This window comes from Protopterus annectens, chromosome 1.part2 (genome assembly GCF_019279795.1).
Source record: "Protopterus annectens isolate FY-2018-M chromosome 1.part2, PAN1.0, whole genome shotgun sequence".
Lineage (NCBI taxonomy): Eukaryota > Metazoa > Chordata > Ceratodontiformes > Protopteridae > Protopterus > Protopterus annectens.
In genome coordinates, this window is record NC_056727.1 from 83640790 (window position 1) to 83664832 (window position 24043).

Consider the following 24043-nt stretch of genomic DNA (forward strand, 5'->3'; position numbering starts at 1 on the left):
TAGGAAAAACTAATAGGGTCCTGAAAGACAGGATCCTTGAGCATGTTAGAGATATAAATAATTGTAAAGAAACAAGTGCACTGGCAAATCATGTTAGAAAAACTGATTTGTCTCATACTTTTAAGTTTTTTGTTATTCAACATGTCCTCTCAAATATACGGGGAGGTGATTTAGAAAATACTACAGAAAGCATAGAACAAAAATGGATTCTTAAGTTGAATGCTGAGAAATATCCTGGCTTGAATGGAAATAGTTCCTTAAAACCTTTTTTAAAAGCCAGACCATTGAAGCACTAGAATTATTATATTATTACATTTTTTAAGTATTTTAACTAAGTCTTTTATATTTATAGTAATGTTTTAACTATTTATTAGTATATTAATGCATATTTCTTTATGTTTTTATGCACATTTACAGTTACATATATTTATTGTTACACATTTATAAGCATTGGAACATGTGACTATTGGACTGTCAGCTGACTTTATTGCATCTTCTCTATCAGCTTTATTATGTTAAACTACTGTGTCTGATGAAGCAACTAGTGTAGTTGTGAAAGCGCTAACCATTTTTATTTTTTTCTATTTTTGGTTTGAATAAACGTATGTTTGTGTGTTAACTTGGTGCATTTTATTTTATTTTATGCATCTGTTTTATGCACCTTGTTTTTACCCTGAGTCGTTCGTATTCTTTTTGTTATTTAAAGTTTGCTGTTTTTCTAATGGATGATTTTAATGTTCGCAGTGAAAAAAATGCCCAGTCAAGCACTTTGAATACAAAACTTGGTATAGAAATTAATTAATATTTATGAATTACAGCTAAACAGATTAACAGCAGTTACTGAATATCTTTTTGACAATACTGGTGTCTCTACTGTTGCTTTCTATATACCATAAGACATGTAATAACATTTAATAGTTACACTGTGTCTTCTTTTACAAAATAGATTTCTTAGCATTTTTTTCAGTAGGTCAGTTTTTAAGTCTGACCACAAAACAGGTAATCTATCTTACACACCAGGAAACATGCCATCCTTTCACCTCACCTTACAAAGCTGACGAACCCTCACAGGTTCCTCTGTCAGCCTAAGTAAGAAGCATTCTACAATTTCTTGCAAATTACCACTGCATAAATTAAATGACATTCAGAAGGTTAGTAATTAATCTATCAACTGTCAGATGGCCACAATTCCAAAACAACTTGGATTATAATAAAAGTTGCTTTGCATTATCATGGAAAGGAACAAATAAATTGTTGCATATACAGCTTGGCATTCAGAAGAGTGAGGGATAACAATTTTCATATCTAAATTGTTCCATTGTTTTTCCACCCATCCATCTTATCTATTTTATGAAGTTATTTACTCAATGAATCACTGTGACAAAGTCAAATATCCTAAAATCTAGAACCCTTGCTTTAATTTGGATATAATATTAGGAGAGGACAGTAATCGTTTAGAAGCATGAAGTGGAATAGTTCTTACCCATCCATGACTATTTGCATTTAACCTTAATAATTACAAATGCCATTTTGTCTATATTATTAGAAAGATATGAATGTTGCTAAGTATAATATATGTTGTCAGAATAAGGAGCCTAGCCTAAAACTCATTGCAAGGGATAACCATACATTACAGTGATTATACAATAATGTATAATGTATTGGACAGATTACATTGCTTACCACATACTTGTAACCACATGGCATAAACTCAGCCATTAAATATCATGGATGAGCCTGATATCAGTGTATTTCATTTAAGTTATACTGTGATGCATGTCTCTAAATATATTACTTTTGCCTATCATATAAGGCTGGTGTGTCTTATTTGCTTGTTTGTTCATTTGTTTCCTCCATCTCTGGGTCTAGAAAATCTCAATATTGAAAAATTCCTGATACCTCCATGAGATAATGTGCTTTGTCATCCATTCGATTCCCTTCAGTTCTGTTGTTTTTTTTTTTTTTTTTTTTTTTTTTACTGCTTTAATCTTTTCCTGTAGGTAGAGCATTTTGATATGCAGGGATAATAACCAAGAATTTCCATATAACATTCACAAATTTTGTTTTTCTGACCAGGATGATCTAAAGAAATCATGTATGAAGGTGTGTGAACATTAAAAAAGTGTCAAATTTAGGTAGTTCTGTAAATGCAGGGAGCAATTTACAGAGACATTTCAGGTTCAGGTAGATTCCAAAATACTTGGGATTGATTCTTACTCAAAGAAATGACTGAATGGGCTATTTTTTCAGTTCCAGTGCTGGCTGGTTGACTGGGAAAAGATCTGTCTTGGAGTTATTAACTCAAAACCCAGATATTTTTGCAAATCTCTCCAGGATGCTCACAACACAGTGTGTATCCTTTGATAGGTCTTGAATTTTTAGTAGTTATTGCTTATTCTAGATATTTATAGCAATTTTATTGTATACTGCATACTTGTACTGTATTTCATAGCTATTGGCTCACTGCTGGTTTTCTTCTGTGATAAACATTTCTGTAGTGTTTTCTGCCTAAAATACTTTAGGTCATAGCTGTAATATTGTCCATATTCCTGATAGTGTTTGTGATACACATTTCTGTAGTGTGTTCTGCCTAAAATAGTTTAGGTAGTAGCTGTAATATTCTCCATATTCCTGATTGTGTCTGTGGGCCTAGTTGCTTGTTAGAGGCTATTTTCTGAGCTCATTGTCCAAGCCATCTTAGTAAGCAAAGACCATCTCCCACTTCAGTGAGAGATTAGTGTTTATGGTCATTGTCTAGTTGGATGGCCGAAGAAGAAGAAGAGGGGGAAGGCATGCCTGAAGGCAGGAAGAGAGGAGGAAGGTTAGGAGTGTAGTACTGAGGGTAGGAACTTTGAATGTTGGCAGTATGACTGGTATAGGGAGAGAGCTAGCTGATATGATGGAGAGAAGGAAGGTTGATATATTGTGCATGCAAGAGACCAGATGGAAGGGAAGTAAGGCCAAGTGTATAGGAGGCGGGTTCAAATTGTTCTATCATGGTGTGGATGGCAGAAGAAATGGGCTAGCGGTTATCCTAACTGAACAGTATGCCAAGAGTGTTTTGGAGGTGAAGAGAGTGTCTGATAGAGTGATGTTTATGAAGCTTGAAATTGATGGTGTAATGATGAATATTGTTAGTGCATATGCTCGACAAGTTGGGTGTGCGATGGATGAGAAAGAAAAATTTTGGAGTGAGTTAGATGAAGTGGTGGTGAGTGTACCCAAGGGTGAGAGACTAGTGATTGGAGCAGACTTCAATGGGCATGTTGGTGAAGTGAACAGAGGGGATGAGGAAGTGATGGGTATGTATGGTGTTAAGGAGAGGACTGCAGAAGGTCAGATGATTGTGGATTTTGCGAAAAGGATGGACATGGCTGTGGTGAATACGTATTTTAAGAAGAGGGAAGAGCATAGGGTGACGTACAAGAGTGGAGGGAGATGCACACAGGTGGATTATATCCTATGTAGGAGGGCCAGTCTGAAGGAGATTGGAGACTGTAAAGTGGTGACTGGGGAAAGTGTAGTTAAGCAGCATAGAATGGTGGTCTGCAGGATGATGTTGGTGATCAAGAAGCAGAGGAGGAGTGTGAAAGCAGTGCCAAGGATTAAATGGTGGAAGTTAAAAAAGGGTGATTGTGAGGTGGAGTTCAGGGAAGAGTTAAGACAGGCACTGGGAGGCAATGAAGAGTTACCAAATAGCTGGGTAACTACAGCAGAGCTAGTAAGGGAGACTGCTAGGAAGGTGCTTGGTGTGACATCTGGACAGAGGAAGGAGGACAAGGAGACATGGTGGTGGAATGAGGAAGTACAGGAAAGTATACAGAGGAAGAGGCTGGCAAAGAAGAAGTGGGATTGTCAAAGAGATGAAGAAAGTAGACATGAGTATCAGGAGATGAGGCGCATGGCAAAGAGAGAGGCGGCAAAGGCTAAGGATAAGGCATATAGAGAGTTGTATGAGAGATTGGACACTAAAGAGGGAGAAAAGGACCTGTACCAATTGGCTAGATAGAGGTACAGAGCTGGGAAAGATGTGCAGCAGGTAAGCGTGATAAAGGACAGTGAGGGAAACGTACTCACAAGTGAGGAGAGTGTGTTGAGTAGATAGAACGAGTACTTTGAAGGGCTGATGAATGAAGAGAATGAGAGAGAGAGAAGGTTGGATGATGTGGGAATAGTGAATCAGGAAGTGATGCAGATTAGCAAGGAGGAAGTAAGGACAGCTATGAAGAGGATGAAGAATGGAAAGGCTCTTGGCCCAGATGACATACCAGTAGAAGCATGTAGGTGCGTAGGAGAAATGGCAGTGGAATTTTTAACCAGATACTTTAATGAAATTTTGGAAAGTAAGAGGATGCCTGATGAGTGGAGAAAAAGTGTTTTGGTACCTATCTTTAAGAATAAGGGTGATGTGCAGAGCTGCAGTAACTACAGAGGGATACAATACAATTGATCAGTCACAGCTTGAAGTTATGGGAAAGAGTAGTGGAAGCTAGGTTAAGAAGGGAGGTGATGATTAGTGATCAGCAGTATGGTTTCATGCCAGGAAAGAGCACTACAAATGCAATATTTGCTCTGAGAGTGTTGTTGGAGAAATACAAAGGTCAGAAGGAGTTGCATTGTGTCTTTGTGGACTTAGAGAAAGCATATGACAGGGTGCCTAGAGAGGAGTTGTGGTACTGTATGAGGAAGTTGAGATTGGCAGAGAAGTATGTAAGAATGGTACAGGATATGTACAAGGGTAGTGTGACATTGGTGAGGACTGCGGTGGGAGTGACAGATACATTTAAGGTGGAGGTCAGTTTACATCAAGTATTAGCTCTGAGCCCTTTCTTATTTGCAGTGGTGATGGACGGGTTGACAGATGAGATTAGACAGGAGGCCCAGTGGACTATGATGTTTGCAGATGACATTGTGATATGTAGTGAGAGTAGGGACCAGGTTGAGGAGACCCTGGAGAGGTGGAGATATGCTTTAGAGAGGAGAGGAATGAAGGTCAGCAGGGCTAAAACAGAATATATGTGTGTAAATGAGAGGGAGGGTAGAGGAATGGTGAGGATGCAGGGAGTAGTGTTGGTAAAGGTGGATGAGTTTAAGTACTTAGGATCAACAGTTCAGAGTAATGGTGAGTGTGGAAGAGAGGTGAAGAAGAGAGTACAGGCAGGGTGGAATGGGTGGAGGAGTGTCAGGAGTGATTTGTGACAGACGGGTACCAATAAGAGTGAAAGGGAAGGTCTACAAGAGGGTAGTGAGACCAGCTATGTTATATGGGTTGGAGATGGTGAGATGGTAGCATTGTCGAAAAGGCAGGAATCAGAGCTGGATGTGGCAGAGTTAAAGATGTTAAGATTTGCACTGGGTGTGACTAAGATGGACAGGATTAGGAATCAGTATATTAGAGGGTCAGCTCAGGTTGGACAGTTTGGAGACAAAGCAAGAGAGGCGAGATTGTGTTGGTTTGGACATGTGCTGAGGAGGGATGCTGGGTATATTGGGAAAAGGATGCTAAGGATGGAGCTGCCAGGTAAGAGGAAAAGAGGAAGGCCTAAAATGAGGTTTATGGATGTGGTGAGAGAGGACATGCAGGTGGTTGGTGTGAAAGAGCATGATGCAGAGGACAAGAAGAAATGGAAAAAAATGATCCGCTGAGGCGACCCCTAACGGGAACAGCCGAAAGAAGATGATGATGATGTCTAGTTGGACTGCCAGGTCTACAGCTTGGAGAAAGCACCTCATTGGTTCTTTTGAGCTTTTTTTTTAAAGTTGTTTCAGGTTTTAACTTTCTGTTACTTAAGAAGTTAACTTGAGTGTTTCAGCCATTACACACAGAACTATCTGAGGAGGATCACCTGATCTGTGATATATAGCAATAAGTAGCCTGTTTGTTTGCTTATTTTTAGTAATTATTGCTTATTCTAGATATTTATAGCAATTTTATTGTATGCTGCATACTTTTACTGTATTTCATAGCTATTGGCTCACTGCTGGTTTTCTCCTGTGATAAATATTTCTGTAGTGTTTTCTGCCTAAAATAGCTTCCCACCCTCCCTTCCTCCTTATTGGCATCTTGTCTTTATACCTGCTGGCCTTTCAGTTGCCCACCCCTACTCTAAATTTGATCTTGGACACTCCTCCCAGTCTAGTGTCATTAGCTCATTCTAATACAGAGAGAACATCTGAGAAGGCCAACCCAGTTAGATTCTTTCCTTCTGTTCCTCTTTTCTCCCTTTCTTAAAACAAAAAAATGCCTGAATCTTCTTGTGTTCTGACTGTGCTTCTCAAACATTTTGGAAATATAGAGTATATTTTAGTGCATTTACTAAAACTGTATTTGCCTTAATATTGCTACAATTCAAGTGCTCTAGGTTGCACTGCATCTGAATTGTTTTAGTGTTGTTTTAGCTGCTTTTCTGTATATATAGACTTTTCTGTATATGTAGACTAGCTATTTATTCTACTGTATTACTGCATCTTAAATCATTTTTCAGTTGTGCACTTAACTTGCTTCATTTAAAAAGTTTTAAATTTCTAATTTTGTAGAGTTTTAATTGCATTTACTGTTTAGGGCTACACACTCAAGTGTGTTAGCCTTTTCTGTGTTTATTGCATTGTTTAGCCTGTTTTAAACAAACAAAAAAAAAACTATGTTTCCGTTTGGCTCATTTCCCACCTTTCCTAGCTAGTATAGTCCAGATCCCAGGCTTTGTTGGTTTCAGGACTTTGTTTTCTGTGTTCAGAGATATCCAGACCTTGCTGTGGTAGAGGGAAGTCCTGCTGCTTACCAGTGGGAGTGGTGAGCATTGTACTGCCTATCTAACACTAGAGGAGTGGTTTCCAGCTCTGAAATTATAATTTTATTAGCCATTTTGGGCTGATTTATATCCCTTTCATCTTTCTGGCTTAAAAATGCATGTGTTTGCATTTTTTGTACTGTGCAGCATCGCGGGGCTATGGTTAAACTATTCCAGGTGCCACAAAGTCGGCTCTTCAAATTTTCCCTTAGATCTAGCTGGTTTCTCAGTTATAGCACTAAAATCTGAACCCCTGTGACTAGCACTTGCTCTAGAACCTGCTGGAAAGCACTAGGAAGCCTTAAACTGATACAAACACTCAACTTTCCTTGGTAATATGGAGAAATTAATCGTAGGCACTAAACAGCCTATAACTGCAAAGTACCTTGCAACGGTAAGGAAAAACAGCTCTTGTACTTTACAAAAAATTGCACCTAAACAGGCATGTCCAAGGGTCAGCTTCCAGTGATTTCTCCTGTCCACCTGGTGAATCTGGGCATACTGGGGCAATGCAGCAACTGCCTCATGTACACAGACAACCCTCTCCTCCTACCACCCAACACTACAACCTGCGAGAGATGCACTTACATAGCCAAACTGGAAGCAAAGCTCTCTCCAGCCAAGATTGTGCTAGACAGTCAAGAGGAGAAGGGTAACACCTGCACTACACCTCAAGCAACACATAGCCCTTCTAAACCCACACCATCAACACCGACACATAGCAACACTAAACCCACATATGTAGAGGCCCTTAACGTTAACCTGCCCAAGCAACAAGGACCTCCGAAGCTGAAATGCAAACAAACTCCAGTCACAACCAAAGTGACACATAGTTCACAACACCAGTGTGCCACCCAATAACAGCCTCTAAGGCAAGACAACGTACCCAACACTTTACTCATAGGTGACTCTATAGTCAGGCACACTGATGTCTCACTCACCAGACTGAGCAAAGAGAAAATTACAGTCAGCTGCCTGTCGGGTGCCAGTATCCACCACATAATGCATCACTCAAGTCACTCCACGACAAGTACAAATACGACTCTGTCATTGTCCATGTTGGAGTGAATGACTTGAGACCTACCTCCCTTGACTACATAAAAAAAGACATGGAAGAGCTCTTGGATCATGTGGCCCAGGCAGGTATGACCCTAGCCCTGAGTAGCATCCTGCCTTCTCCCAGAATGATACCACAGTATAAGGACAAAATGATTGACTTCAACAATTGGCTACATTTCTGGTGTCATTCAAAGGGGATCCAGTATCTGTCTGCCTGGGATGACATGATCGACAAACCACGATGCTTTGCCAGAGATGGTCTGCACCTGTCGCACCTGAGATTCAGGTTACTGGTTAAAGCTCTTGCCACCCCTATAGTGCCTTTTTTAGGAAAGGTTCAAAGGACAGAACCACCACTGTAACAGATACAAGGATGCAAAATCTGAAGGTAATGCTACTCAATGCTAGAAGTCTAAACCTCAAAATGCACTCTCTCGAGGCACTCCTAAAAATGGAGAACATCGATATCTGTGCAGTAACTAAGACCTGGTTCAAGGCCCCGGGGAGCACCCCTGCAACTCTTGCCACACTTTTCGGCCACCAAACCAAGACTGAAACACTAAAGGTGGAGGAGTGTCCATATTCACCAAGGATATTCACACCTCTAGGCTAGTTGCCCAACACAATGCATCTGAAATTCTCCAGGTGTAACTAACACTAGGTAAGACTGCAATCCAAATTGTAGCTTGCTACAGATCACCCACCATGCCCCAAGATTCTCACTACACCTTCCTAAACATACTGGAAAATATTAAGATACAACCAAACACCCTAATACTGGGTGATTTCAACTACCCTGCCATTAACTGGGAGAACTACTTGGGTACCAACAACTTTTCCCAACAGTTCTTGGAATTCATAAATTCCAGTGCCCTGGAAAAACTAATCCATAGTTCCACCAGGGGCTCCAATATCCTAGACCTGGTCATTACCAACACGGGAGATAGATGGTTCACACCAGTAGTCACCCCTCATTGATCAGGTCTGACCATAAGCTAATCACCTTGACATCCACATCCCACCCCCACGTCCCAGTAAGGAAACCTCCGTAAAAAACTTCTCCAAAGCCAACTTCATGCTACTCAAGTCAGAAGTGACAAACATCATGACACCCATGCAGACGGGAGCTGAAAGTCCGACTGCTGAATCCTACACTAAGGCACAGTGTGAGCACATCCACTCGTGCATGAATCGTGCCATCCCAGATAGAACCAAGACGCTCTCCTCCAAAAAAAAGGAAGCCGATCTGGTGCTCCCCTGCCATAAACAAACTATACAACAGAAGGAAGAAACTGTTGCAGAAAAGAGGAAAATCCCAGGATGCAAAAATCTCCCTTACCAGCCTCAGTAAGAAGCTGAGATCCCTCATAAAATCCTCCAAAGCTAGTTATGAAAATAATATTGCCAAAGATTCCAAAGACAACCACAAGGCATTCTATAGTTACGTCAAAAATCTAAGTGGCAATGCTCAGATCTACTCTGAGCTACAGCAGATTGGCATTAAATATACTGATCCCAAGGATCTTGTCAATATCCTGGCAGATTAATTTAGTGCCAACTTCACCCCCCCACCCTCTAAAAGGCCCATCTCAATACCAAAAGATTGCCAAATTCCAGTAATCACGGCCACACAAGTAGAAACTGTACTCTCCAAAGCTAAGAATACAGCATCCGTGGGACCAGATGATATCCCGGGCTGTGTATTACATGAACTACAAAATGAACTGGCACCTCACCTAAGTGTCATATTTAATCACAGCCTCACCTCAGGCTTCATGTCCACTGAGTGGTGCACAGCTATAGTTATCCCACTCCACAAGGGGGGATCCACCTTGGATCCCAGGAACTATCATGCCATCATTCTGACGAGCCTAATCTGCAAGGGCATGGAATGCATTATCATGAAACTTATAAACAAAGAAATTGGCAAGCTTCAAATACTGGACCCCACCCAGTTTGGGTTCGTGAAGGGCCGATCTTGTCTGCTGAACCTATTTGACTTCTTTGAATCAGTCTCCAGAGCTGTGGACGAGGGTAAGGTGGTTAACACAGCCTATCTGGAACTCGCCAAGGCCTTCAACACCATCCCCCCACTCTGAAATCATAGATAAACTTACTAAGCTGGGCATAAATCACTACGTCACTCGATGGGTTGCCAACTGACTTACTGAAAGAACACAGACTGTAAACGTAGCCGACTCCAAATCCAGCTCCAGGCAAGTGACAAATGGAATATCTCAGGGTTGTTTGGCATCTACTTCTCTGAAGTATAGGCTAACACTAAGGGACTCTGGCTAACAAATTTTGCAGATGACTGCAAACTGGGAGCCATTATTGAATCCCCAAATGATGTGGCTATTCTACAAAATGGTCTTACAGAAACATATGTTTGGTGCCAGAGCCATGGGCTCAAGCTTAATGCCAAGAAATGTATAGTTATCCCCTTTGGGAAAAACATGAACCTATGAATTACCACATAAGTGGCAGTACACTAAACAGCAAAAGTGGGATGAGAGACTTAGGGACACAGGTGGACAGTGGTCTCACCTTCAATAACCACACCGCCACAACAGTCAGGAAACCCTTCTATGTGGCACACCTCATCACTAAGGGCTTTTCATTCAGAAAAAAGGAGGTCATTGTACCACTGTACTCATCCATCATTAGACCCATTATAGAGTACAAAACCCCGTTTGGTATGTACCTCACAAGACATCTGCAACAGCTGGAAAGGCTGCAGAAATACCTCACTTAAAGAATCACAGGCCTAAACAGATGCCCTATGCTGACCATCTAAAAAAACTCCAGCTATACTCTGTGGCATATTGTCTACTCAGAGGTGATCTCTGCTTAACATACAAGGCCATGTTAAACCCTGAGCTGTTGGACATGCTCCACTTAAAGAAATCCCAATCCCTCAGAGCCATACCCTCCAGGGATTTAAACCTTGTCATCACAATGAACAAAACATACTGGAGGGATAGGTTCCTGACCCAGAGACTCCCCCATACTCTGGAATAAACTGCCCATACATGTCAAGCAGAGTGCCTCCTTGGCCCCCTTCAAAAGGAGCCTTGACGGTTGGATGGGAGACAGGAAATTCACCCCGGGGATCACGTCAGTCGCCCTGCTAGACAGGGGTCCAGGGAAGTAAATATTGTGGGAAGAAATATCCAGGGAATTGTCATGGCTAGGCTTGTATAGGCCCTAGGGCCGATAGCCTACTACCAACCTATGAACCTATGAGAGTTAAACAGTCATTCATAAACTAGAATGTTCAGTTTGATAAATTCAAAATTTTATAAGAGAGCTGTGTTTGAGAGTTTAGCAGACAACAAGAATAATGTGAGGAGTGCAGGCACCCCCTGTCTGAGGAGTGCAGGCACCCTTTGTCTAGTTCCTTCATATGAGTGGAAAATGAGCAATAAGCTACCATTTACCAGTACTTTTGCAAAGGGTTCTTTATATAATACCTGCCCAGCCCTTGTATAGTCCTCTGGAAAAGCCATACTGGTTAACATTTGCCAGACAGAAGTTCAAAAGACGGAGTGAAAAGATTTTCCAAAGTCCACCAACATGGCCATCACTGGTTTGGCTACAGTCCATAATCCCTGTATGTACAGCTATACATCTGTAAAGTGTAGCGGTGGTCAGCACTATTTCTCCCAGACAGGATCCCAGCATGCATTGGTAATACTGGAGTAGCGAATAAGCTTCTCAGCCTATCTTCTCAAAATTTTTGCATATGATTTAACATATGCATTTAACAAGGAAATAAGGTTGTACAGTTCACCACCAGTACTGAGCCTTTACCTGGCTTTAGAATGATTATTATAACTGAGGCTCACATTGAAACACTACCTACTCTGTCTTTGTGAAGCTTTCTAAAGCCACTGCCATTCCTGGAACAGCTTGCTCTGCCAATAGCTGATATATGTTTATATTACTCTCACCTGTCCCTCTTCTATCTGCCTTGAATGATAATCTTTATCATGCAGTGAAACTTAATGAGCTTCCCTTCCTGCAAAAGCTTTTCCACCTTCCCTTCACATTCAGGATTCTCTCAATAGAACTTCTCAAAAAAGCCTAAATTCTTTTATTAACGTCCCCATTAGTAACAGCAACTATGCCCCCTTCTTTTACACCAACTTCCACGAAGTCAAGTCTTTACCCAAAAAGTTGTCTGCTGCCCATGAACTGAGTGCATCATGCTCTAAATGTAACTGTGCCCCAATCTTCTACATGTCATTCAATGTCTTTGTGCATTTTTTATATTCCCTTATGAAAGTAGGATCTCTGTGCACATTCTCATTTGGCTAAACCACAATGCCTCTTCCACATGCCTTCTAATTCTATTAAGCCATTATTTCATTAGTCAAGCCCTGGACCAATCAAAACAGCTAATATTTCCAATTTAAGGGTTTCCTACCATACCGGGGGGGGGGGGGCACTAGTAAGATTCAGCACTATATATCTTGCTACACTGACCTGGATTTTCTCCTAAACTCTATGTTCTTGAAAATTAGTGGAGCATATACTACTCCTTCTGGGATTCTTTGGAACTACTGAGCATTGATACCTTAAAGTTCATTTTTCTCTAGTTGGTTTTTTGGTTGCAGAAACATCTTTCTGCAGCTTGTATGTCTTCCCCATGTCTGTGGTTTTCATCTGGTATTCTGTTTTCTATATCAATCTTAAGACGCCCCCTATGTAAATTGATGATTGTTCAACTTTCCTGTAGGCATGTGTGCTGTGTGGGCATATGTGTGCATGTGTGTGCATGTGTGTGAGTGTGTTCATTTATGTGTGTGTGTATTGGTGTGCTTGATATAATACAGAGTAGGAGGGTGTTAGTTTACTTACAGAAAATATTTCACTGACAATTTGCATAAATGATGAGCATGTATGTGTGAGTGTATGTGTATTTATGCATGTGGGTATACCCCTTGACAAACTGTACAGATTCATGCATAATATCTCTGCTTTGTACCCACTGAGTGTCAGGATAGGATATTGCTCCCTTACATTGCTGACCTGAATAAAAAAGATGATCGCAGAAAAAAATGAAACAGGTCTGTTGGGATCAATGCTATACCCTGGGTTATTAAATTAAAAGTAAAATAAATAACTAAGTAATTATTTAAATAAATGTTTCAGCCTTTGACTCCAACTTATAAATTTTCATGTCAGCTTCTTTGACATCTGCTGTTTGCTAATGCTTTACAACACATTATGTACAAGCACTGATTGTTTTTGTGAAGACAAAGCCTGTCGATGATGCTGTGAATCTGCTCAGTCCTTGGTATAATCAGGATTCTGATAATGATTTACCATCTGGTACATTCCAAACCATTTGATTTGTGTCCTGATTATAGATGGTAAGGACTCCAATATCTCTGACATCTTCAAGTATTGAGTTTATGTCTCCCTTGCACCTTATTTAACAGCACTGCTGCCTTTTTTCTCAACTTTACTCTCTGAGAGATTATTTCACTTTTCTGTAGCTCCTGATTAACTCTGTACAGTCAAAGAAAGTGCATAAATGTTTTATTAATACCAAATGTCTCTCTTCTTAGTTGTCCTCTTCTGTAAGTAAACTAACACCCTCCTACTCTGTATTATATCAAACACACAAATACACACACACACATAAATGAACACACTCACACATGCACACATATGCCCAGACAGCACACATACCTACAGGAAAGTTGAACAATCATCAATTTAGATAGTGGGTGTCTTAAGATTGATATAGAAAACAGAATACCAGATGAAAACCACAGACATGGGGAAGACATACAGGCTGCAGAAAGATGTTTCTGCAACCAAAAAACAAACTAGAGAAAAATGAATTTTAAGGTATCACTGCTACTGCATTATAACCAGATAGAAGAAAGGGAGAAAGAAGATGGAGGTTATCATAGACGCCTTTAAATTATTACATTAGTCCTGCAAAGCTTAAGGAAAAGAACTAGAATGCAGAACTACAAAAGAGTAAAGCCCTTCATGATCGCTGATCATTAATACGTTGTCGACCATTTACATAACCATTTGCCTTTTCCAGCACATCCTGTGTTCACCATGCCCCACTGCATGGGGGTGTCTCCTTTTCCATAGGAGATTATCCTCAAAGTTACTCACTGTTGATTGCTTACTGTCAGGTTGAGAGAGAATGCTACTTAACAGTCATCATCCAGGTAGCCATGAAGTGTACTTTGGTATATCCTCCTAAGCTCAAAAAACTTCATTTTGCTTCACGGGACATATTCTTCCCAATGGTCTGAGTGGGAATGTCTGGCAATATACCCTAAAAAACAGTCATTCATGCTTAAAGATGGACTGTAATAACATATTTTCTGGGATAGTAATGATCTGGTACACTTTAAAGATTCCCTGCAAACTACTCTATCAGAGATACAGGGTGAGCAAATTGGTGTAACTACAGAAATGATTTTTCTGAGCTATGATATGAATCAAAATTACCTAGATATAGTAATATTTTGCTGAGTCGAATTATGGTGGATGCCAGAAAAGCACTTACTAGAAAATGGAAATCAAAGTCTAAACTGTACCAGAAGTAGTGAATATAGTAACAGAGATAAAACAACTGAAATTGGGATCTTTAGAAAAGGGTAGGAGCAAATTGCATAGGATAAAATGCGAACTGTGGGAACAATACATACAGGGAAGGAATGGGGTTTAAAAGAAGGCAGGATTTGAATGAGTTATGTAATGTTTAACTGACAATGATTGATTAGATTATATGTGATGTATAATGTTTGCAACCAAAATTATATCAGTAAGGTCTGTGATGTAAAATACTTGCAACTGGGACTGTATCAGTATGGTTTGTCTTCATTTCTATAATTGTATGGTTGCCTATATCATGAGTGATAGTTTAATAAAAATGCTTCTTGTTAAAAAAAAAAAAGTGGACTATAATATTCAAAAAGACATGGAAATACTTATCAACCCCTGGCAATTCAAACCAAGTACTTGGTGAGGGGCAAGCATTTTTCTGTTAGTTCTAATACCACCACTGGTACCTGATGGATGTACTCACATGACTTTGAGGGACTACTATTCTTTCCCCATTTTGTCAGGCTTTGCACAGATTTTTTGCATTAAGAGGTTTAGAGGTATGTTCTGAAAAAATGTTCCATACCTTTTGAACAATGCCAGGTTAGTACCTGTTCATGAAGACGTGCCTGCTGATGTTCTAGACAACAAGGAAATTCTAAGCTACATCAGCCATAGCTGTATGCTATCCATTCTAATCATTGCTTCACACCGCATCACGGAATTAATAGTGACCCAGTCTGAAGCACTTAAAGCAAGGTCTCAGCAACTACTTACATACCTGCCAATTATATCTGGGCTTGTCTGATGCATTTGGCATCACAAACCATCATATTCTAATTATTCATATTGCATCTACTGGCATATGAGAGGTGCAACACAACACAAAGCAAAACAAAAACAAAAAAACAAAACAAAAAAAATAATTCCAACTCCCATGATCCAAAAAAATCTTTCAATGAGAATTGACCTGCATACATTCATTCTTGTAAATTGAATTAGGAATAGAATTAAATGTATGTAAAATGAAAGCTATGTCATTCCTTGTGACAAATACCAACTTGGACTCTTCCCCAACCTGAAGTCTGACAAAATTCCTATAGAAGTAGTTGGTACTTTTGAATAGTTTGATATCTTGTCTGACAGAAATCTGTAATAAATGAACACTGTAAAACAGTAGCTTTGCAACCTAATTAACTGTTTGAAGAGAGTACAGGCTATGATTTATGGCTCGGCTTAAAAAACCCTTGAAGTCATTAGCCTAGTAAATACCTGTGAACCTATGAACATAAGAGGATACTAAAAAGATGGATTATGAACCATGGTGGGTCCATTAATACTTATTCCTGAACTCCTGTATGAGGACATTCTTCATGCAGTTATCTTACATTATACATAGTGAAGGATTTAAAAAAAAGGTGCCATATAACAATTACCACTGTAAAATCAAATGGTTACTCAACTGGTGTAAATTGAAAAGCAGATTTAAAACGAGTCATCTATGACATGTCCACATTTGCTATCAGCATCAATTGCAACCAGTCTGCAGGACTTTAATGATCGTCAGTCATCTATTTGATACACCAAGGGCTTAGCCAAGCACAGCACTGCCCTATTTAATAGTTGTCTCTTCCAAATTATAGGACCTCATACCTTCAAAAATTAAATAAATACATAGGAATCCAGAACCCTTTGTAACGGGTTGTAAAAAACAACAGGACCTGTAATATACAATGCTACTGCGCTAATAAAACAGAGTGAAGTTCTGTTTTCCCTCATCTACCCTCCATCATTGCTGCAAACAACTCCTTTTATTATTTATTTATTTATTTGTTTATTATTTTAATAACTATGTGGATGGGCTGCTCTATGGGTCTTTTTCAGCCATGACTTGGGAACAATGAGTGCACAAATGCAGATAATCTTCATATGTCATATTGAATTTTACGTAAAGTATTGCATTATTAACAAGGTTCAGAAGAGGTATTTTGAATGTGAAATTTTGAAGATAAATATACCCATCAAATCCAAGATCATCAATGCAAAGCATATGAAACATACATCAAGACAGGTATTTTATGCCTACTAAGATTTAATTAGAAATACACCAACAAAGGTCTGTGATGTAAAATACTTGCAACTGGGACTGTATCAGTATGGTTTGTCTTCATTTCTATAATTGTATGGTTGCCTGTATCATGAGTGATAGTTTAATAAAAATGCTTCTTGTTCAAAAAAAAAAGTGGACTATAATATTCAAAAAGACATGGAAATACTTATCAACCCCTGGCAATTCAAACCAAGTACTTGGTGAGGGGCAAGCATTTTTCTGTTAGTTCTAATACCACCACTGGTACCTGATGGATGTAGTCACATGACTTGGAGGGACTGCTATTCTTTCCCTCTTGGGCATACATGCTATTGTGTACACACCACATGACTATTAAAAATGCTTTGCTAAATACCAAATGTGTGTCCCTGGTGCATAGGGCTGCATTTTGCAGATGTATTCCTCTGAAAGGTGCTGTCTGTGTAGTAAAATGGACAGTCTCTGTCCAACCAGGATGGATGAGTTTGCTAAAACATTAACTCCTATTTTCTTTGCATTGCACCTCTATTACCCAGAGTGCAGGCTGAGCTCAGGTCATTTAGATTGTATTCAGAGCTTTATCAGTATACTCCATGGAGCTGATGCAATTTTGACAAATCTGATATATTAAACACAGTGAATGAATGACCCTCTGAATTTGCTATGACAGTGCTTTCTCTTGTACCAGCAACTACTGACCAGCAATGTCAGGTCTAACAACAAAAAATAAATTAATCATAAATTATTTAAAGAACATTCTTTATGCTGACATTCTACTGCATTTCATGACTACCTTTCTAAAATAATAAAAAGCATATTGGCTTCCCAACACACATCTCACACTGAAGCCTACTTTGAAGCTTGCATACATCATCAAATGTAGCCAATGACAGAAGAACGGGACAAATGCTGGTGCACACCCAGCACATAGGACTTATTGCAGGTATTATTTTATTTGTGTTTGTTTCATTCATGCAAGGCAGTTAAGGAGAATTATTTTGCTAAACTAAAGAGCAGCAGTTTTCACTTCCCACAAAAGAGTCATGGAACACCATCAAAAAAGTTTCTCGGGAGATATTGCTGGACTGAAATTTAATAGTGATAAAACAGAATGTATAATCCTAACCTCAAAAGTAAACTATACAAAAAAATTCAAAGCAAAATATGGCATCCATATTGAAGAAAAATAAATTACTTATGACTAACCGTAGCATCAACTATAGAAAATAATAAAAATAAACACAAATAAAATAATACCTGCAATAAGTCAAACTTCTGATGATGGAATACGACTAATTAAAATTATATTATTGGCATCAATCTTTATTATCCCCTAAAGCTCAGATTAAGAAATCAGAAAATATAATGATAACCTTATTATCAAATCCTAATAAGCCAATTATAACTTACAAAAGCATATTAAAATATGTAATAATGTAATGGTTGGACTGGACTTCCAGATATAGAAATCTACAATGTGGCTTCTATTTTTAAAAATAGTGTATATTGGATGAACATTGAATATGTGACTAATTGTTTAAAGATAAATTTCCAGCTGTGTTCTGTTAATAAATCCAATAACTACCTGCACTAAATGAAGAAATTATATTTAACAAGTTTTAATTATTAGTATTATCAAAGTTCTTTCAATATTATATAATTTATTTGACTCCAAAATCCCTACAAAATGCTTTGAAGACTATTATAAAAATCACAGTGCAAACAGAATAATGTAAAAACTGGTTATCCATTATATTTCCATTGGTAGTTAATAGAGTCTTGTTAGAAACAACAAATGCAAGCATGATGTTATAGACAAAAAAAAATTATTAGATTGGTATGAATGTCGTTAAGGACTAAATTTTTAAACAAGTGAGAAAACAATAGAGTACAAGCCATAAGAGAATACATGTTTAAAGGAACTCAAAGCTTTTCAGAAGCCACCTTATATGAATATTCAAAGTTAAGAGCTTGAGTACATAAATGAGATAACTTATACAGGCAGTAATAATAAATCCATATTATCTACTTTATATAAAATGATAAGAGGACAAGATATGCATTTAACAGATAATTACTGGACAGAAATACAAATAAAAAAAAATAGTATTTACTCTAAAAGAAAAATCATTAATTGTTAAGATGTATTAAGTGTGCTACAACACCTCTATTTTGGAGAATATAGACATTCAAATTATTAAATAGAGCATTTTATACTGCACATAAAATAGCAAGAGTCACAAAAAATAAAAACAGTTATACATGATGGAGATATAAAGAAAATGTAGATGCAGATTAGAAGAAAATAATTTTGTTGAATGTGCAAAATACCGACGTTATTGGGACCAAATACAAGAATTGAGACGTACCTCCCTGGACTACATGAAAAGAGACATGGAAGAGCTCTCGTATCATGTGGCCCAGGCAGGTATGACCCTAGCCCTGAGTAGCATCCTGCCTTCGCCCAGAATGATACCACAATATAAGGATAAAATGAGTGACTTCAACAATTGGCTAAGCTTATGGTGTCATTCAAGGGGGATCCAGTATCTGTCTGCCTGGGATGACATGATTGACAGACCACGATGCTTTGCCAGAGATGGTCTGCACCTGTCGCCCCTGGGATTCAGGTTACTGGCTAAGGCTCTTGCCACCCCTATAGTGCCTTTTTTAGGCAAACTTCAAAGGACAAAACCACCACCGTAACAGGTACAAGCATGCAAAATCTGAAGGTAATGCTACTCAATGCTAGAAGTCTAAACCTCAAAATGCACTCTCTCGAGGCACTCCTAAAAATGGAGAACATCAATATCTGTGCAGTAACTGAGACCTGGTTCAAGGCTCCAGAGAGCACCCCTGCAATACCAGGCTACAACTCTCACCACACTTTTCCGCCACCAAACCAGGACCGAAACACTAAAGGTGGAGGAGTGTCAATATTCACCAAGGATATTCACACCACCAGGCTAGTTGGCCAACACAATGTGTCTGAAATTCTCCAAGTGCAACTAACACTAGGTAAGACTGCAATCCAAATTGTAGCTTGCTACAGATCCCCCACCATACCCCAAGATTCTCACTACACCTTTCTAAACATACTGGAAAATATTAAGATAGAACCAAACACCCTAATACTGGGTGATTTTAACTACCCTGCCATTAACTGGGAAAACTACTCATGTCTCAACACCTTTGCGCAATGGTTCTTGGAATTCATAAATTCCAACGCCCTGGATCAACTAATCCATAGTCCCACCAGGGCTCCAATATCCTAGACCTGGTCATTACCAACATGGGAAATCAATGCTCCATACCTATGGTCACCCCCTTGTTAGTCAGGTCTGACCATAAGCTAATCACCCTTAACATCCACATCCCACCCCCACCCCCCAGTAAAGAAACCACCATAAAACACTTCTCCAAAGCCAACTTCATGCTACTCAAGTCAGAAGTGACAAACTTCATGACACCCATGCAGATGGGAACTGAAAGTTCAACTGCTGAATCCTACACTAAGGCACTGTACGAGCACATCCACTCATGCATGAATCGTGCCATCCCAAATAGAACCAAAATGCTCTCATCCAAAAAAGGAAGCCAATCTGGTGGTTCCCTGCCATAAACAAACTTTACAACAAAAGGAAGAAACTTTTGCAGAAAAGAGGAAAATCCCAGGATGCAAAAAACTCCCTTACTAGCCTCAGTAAGAAACTGAGATGCCTCATAAAATCCTCCAAAGCTAGTTACGAAAATAAAATTGCCAAAGATTCTAAAGACAACCACAAAGCATTCTATAACTATGTCAAAAATCTAAATGGCAATGCTCAGATCTGCTCTGAGCAAAAACAGAATGGCATTAAATATACTGATCCGAAGGATATTGCCAATATCCTGGCAGATCGATTCAGTGCCAACTTCACCCCCCTCACACCCCCTAAATGGCCCATCTCAATACCGGAAGATTGCCAAATTCCAGCAATAACGGCCACACAGGTACAAAACGCACTCTCTAAAGCCAAGAATACAGCATCCATGGGACCAGATGACATCCCGGGCTGTGTACTACATGAACTACAATATGAACTGGCACCTCACCTAAGTGTCATGTTTAATCATAGCCTCACCTCAGGTTTCATGCCCACTGAGTGGCAGAGCTACAGTTATCCCAATCCACAAGGGGGATCCACCTTGGATCCCTGAAACTACCGTCCCATCAGTCTGACAAGCCTTATCTGCAAGGCCATGGAGCGTATTATCATGGAACTTATAAACAAAGACATTGGCAACCTTCAAACACTGGACCCCACCCAGTTTGGGTTTGTGAAGGGCTGATCTTGTCTCCTGAACCTGATTGACTTCTTTGAATCAGTCTCCAGAGCCATGGACAAGGGTAAGGTGGTCCACACAGCCTATCTAGACCTTGCCAAGGCCTTTGACACCATCCCCCACTCTGGAATCATAGATAAACTTACTAAGTTGGGCATTAATCCCTATGTCACCCAATGGGTTGCTAAATGGCTTACTGATAGAACCCACACTGTAAAAGTAGCTGACTCCAAATCCAGCCCCAGACAAGTGACAAGTGGAGTACCTCAGGGTTCAGTCCTGGGGCCGCTCTTGTTTGGCATCTACTTCTCTGAAGTACAGGTCAACACTAAGGGACTCTGAGCTAACAAAGTTTGCAGATGACTGCAAACTGGGAGCCATTATTGAATCCCCAAATGATGTGGATACTCTACAAAAGGGCCTTACAGAAACAGATGCTTGGTGCCAGAGCCATGGGCTCATGCTCAATGCCAAGAAATGTATTGTTATCCCCTTTGGGAAAAAACATGTATCCATGAATTACCATATAGGTGGCAGTACACTAAACACAGAAAGTGTGATAAGAGACTTAGGGACACAGGTGGACAGTGGTCTCACCTTCGATAACCACATCACCACAACTGTCAGGAAATCCTTCTATGTGGCACACCTCATCATGAAGGGCTTTTCATCCAGAAAAAAGGAGGTCATTGACTGTCCCACTGTACTCATCCCTCATTAGACCCATTATAGAATACAATGCCCCATTTGGTATGTACCTCTCAAGACATCTGCAACAACTGGAAAGGCCTCAGAAATACCTCACTAAAAGAATCATAGGCCTAAAGCAGATGCCCTATGCTGACCACCTTAAAAAACTCCAGCTATACTCTGTTGCATATCGTCTACTCAGAGGCGATCTCTGCTTAACATACAAGGCCATGTCAAACCCAGAGCTGTTGGACATGCTACACTTAAAGAAATCCCAATCCCTCAGAGCTACATGCTCCAGAGATCTAAACCTTGTCATCACAATAAACAACACATGCTGGAGGGATAGGTTCCTGACCCAGAGACTTCCCAGACTCTGGAATAGATTGCCCATACATGTCAAGCAGAGTGCCTCTTTGGACCTCTTCAAGAGGAACCTTGACGATTGGATGGGAGAAAGGAAATTCACCCCGGGGATCACGTCAGTCGCCCTGCTAGACCTCCATCCCAGCAGACATCACCTTCCAAATAAAAGTGCCTGGTAACCATAACTGAAAATTTGATAGATAACAGGTGTTGCAATAAGTTTAGAGAAGGGTTCCACCTATAACCCACAACTTATTAAGTACCTGTGTCGTAAATGGCAGATCTCAAAAGATGATGTGCAGCCAGTGAGTGACCCTTTTCCCCTAACCCAGCCATCCAAACCTTCCAACCTGTAGTATCACACTCTGGCCATGCATGGAGGTAACTGTTTCACTGGACAACTTATAACTGCTGTAGAGAAAAGTAGGTTTTGTTGAAACTGCTATTAATCCAACAATATGTTAGCTGTATCCTTCTACCTCTAAAATCAAGAACTATCAAAACCAAAATGGGATGAATTTAAATGTACTGCTTGCAAGCTTCGACAAGAGGATCAAACATGTTATGCATTATCATGAATTTTCTGAAGGGTATGAAGTCTGAAACTTAAGTGTCTATCATTATTTCTTAACTACAACCTTTAATGAAGTGCCCCTAGATTGCTGAAAGTGACCTCGCAACCTCTCCCAATATGGATGCAAAACATTTTGTATTAACCCTATGGTACAAAACATTATAAACCCGCACCCAACATACTCCCACTGTAATCCACTCCATAACAACCATTTCACAACAGAGTTATATAGTTTCCTAGGCCCACCAGTTCATATTCCTGGATGTTATTACCAGAGGTGTGCTACTACAAGAATCTGCCACCAAAACCTGCATATTTGTTGTACTAACTGAATATTCTTCAGCTACTACACATTTCTGAAATATCGCCCCCCCCCCATATGATGTCTGAAACTGAAAAGACTGTCCTCATGCTGTAAGCTCAGTCCTTGTACTGCCATCACAAACAATGAATATCTTCTAGAAACCTGTAGTGGTGACAGCCATGCCCTCTTATTCACCGTTAACCAAGGCATTTGGCTGCCCAGCCAATGGCCATTCCCACTTGCTTTCTTACAAACAAACAGCAAGACAAAGCCAAAGTTCATGAGAGGCCAATAGCTCAGAAAAGGGCAAGTTCTAAGTACTGCTTTCATAACTTTAATACATTGCTGGGAATCACCTTTTGTATTACCATGGATTTCTGAAGGTTAGAAAAATATTCTTCCACCCAAAGTGAGACACAGAGGGCCAAAATTAAGGACAAATGAAAGATGTTTCTTCTTACAAACCTAAAGGTCTATCACCCCCTCCTGATCTGAATGGTTAAGCGATATGCACCGCACTCAACCACCTTTTTTTTTTTTTTTTTTTGCACTTAAGGTCAGTGATTACATCCTAGCTATTAGGTGAAATGAAATGACAATCCACACAGTTGAAAGCTATCCTTGGTCCCTTATATCTGAGATCGCTGTCTTAATCCCTTTTTTTTTTTATTTAATGGCATTACATTGTGCATGACCCAAATGTGGCTACCACTAACTTTGAAAAGTGGACAGCATCCAACAACCAATTTTACGTGAAAAATTACAATCCTACATGCAAGCTTTGGGGTTTTTGTTTGTTTGTTTTTTATCTGTAGTAACATTACCCCATGCATGCACAGTAGTAAACTCCTCCCCCCACCCCTGCTGAGCGCACAGCCAGCACCACTCCTTCCAGCCCCCAAAATTCCAACAAAAGAAACCAAGACCAATAAACTTTTTTTTTCTTTTTTTTTTTTTTTTATAAAAATATGACCACAGCAGTACCAAAGCACTCCCCTCACCACCTCACACAACAACGGAAGCAGCAGCTACGGGACAGAAGGGACAGGCAGCTCAAAACCCATGAAATTACCACTGAGCCACCCTCCACGACCATTACCAGGTAACAGTTTTTCCCCCACCAGCAGAACAAAGCTTGCAATCACCCTTATGGCAAGCACACCACCTGTCATAAAAGTCTGCGGAAACATCACTCCCCCCGACATCAGGGATATGCAGAGAGGCAAAGGGATCAAATAGCCAAATGTCCTCTCAACCATAAATAA